The sequence below is a fragment of the Marmota marmota genome, unplaced genomic scaffold, assembly GCF_001458135.2.
Source record: "Marmota marmota marmota unplaced genomic scaffold, marMar, whole genome shotgun sequence".
Lineage (NCBI taxonomy): Eukaryota > Metazoa > Chordata > Mammalia > Rodentia > Sciuridae > Marmota > Marmota marmota.
In genome coordinates, this window is record NW_025999869.1 from 2,922,964 (window position 1) to 2,923,836 (window position 873).

The following is an 873-nucleotide window of genomic DNA, read 5'->3' on the forward strand; positions in this document are numbered from 1 at the left end:
CCCCACCCACCCGGAAGCGTGATGCTGGGCAAGTTGGTCGCTTCTCCTTGGGAACCCCAGTTTCCCCACCCCTCGGCGGGAAGACAATGAGAGCAAGGGGCCCGTGTGTATGCAAAATCGCATGCAGCCCCTTTTCGCGGGGGTCGAGAAGGAGGTCTCCGAGGCCGGGGAGGGCAGCGGGCACCCGCAGGTGGCACGGGACGCGCCCTCCTAGCCGCTGGCGACCCGATCAGCCCTAGCCTGGCAGCGCGCCGCCTTCTCCCGCGGGCTCGGGAGAGCGCGGCTGGCCGGGCCTGGGGGACGCGGGCGGCTGGGAGGGCGCAGCCGGACAGCAGGGCGGGGGCCGGGGCGCGAGCCAGCGCGCCGCAGCGGACCGGTTTAGAGGCCGATGACGTCTTTGCCTCTGGCTGTGCGGCGCCCGGCCCGAGCGGGGTGACGTCACCGCTCACCACGTGATCACCATTCAAACAAACAAACCCTCCCCCCCGCCGGCCCGTCCGCCCCGCCCCGCCACAGGCCGCTTATAAACGCGCCGCCCCCGGCCGAGCGCAGTGCGAAGGACAAGACGACAGCCGGGCGCCGCGGGCCGATCGCAGGGCAGACGAGATAGCAGCGAGCAAGCGAGGCCCGGAGTCCCGCTAGCACCCCTTGCTAGGTCCGAGAGCAGGTTCTGTTTCGGCGCAGAGACCCAGGGTCGGGCTTTTCTTCGAAAGCCGCCGCCCTGCCCTTGACTTCCGAGGACAAAGAGCAGAGAGGACCGGGCACGCTGGGGGCGCTGGGGCCGGCCATGGTCATGGAGGTGGGCACGCTGGACGCCGGAGGCCTGCGGGCGCTGCTGCGGGAGCGCGCGGCGCAGTGCCTGCTGCTGGACTG

General features: G+C 71.5%; 1 protein-coding gene and 1 long non-coding RNA gene across 2 annotated transcripts in view; both read left to right on the top strand.

The window, feature by feature from the left end:
• The window catches only part of LOC125620399, a 1,807-nt gene extending 1,062 nt beyond the window's left edge, over nucleotides 1-745 (top strand). Inside the window, exon 2 of the long non-coding RNA XR_007352032.1 lies at nucleotides 517-745. This is a non-coding gene — a long non-coding RNA (uncharacterized LOC125620399). The remainder of the gene's footprint in view (nucleotides 1-516) is intronic.
• The window catches only part of Dusp1 (dual specificity phosphatase 1), a 24,790-nt gene that overhangs the window by 21,555 nt on the left and 2,362 nt on the right, over nucleotides 1-873 (top strand). The window lies entirely within an intron of this gene.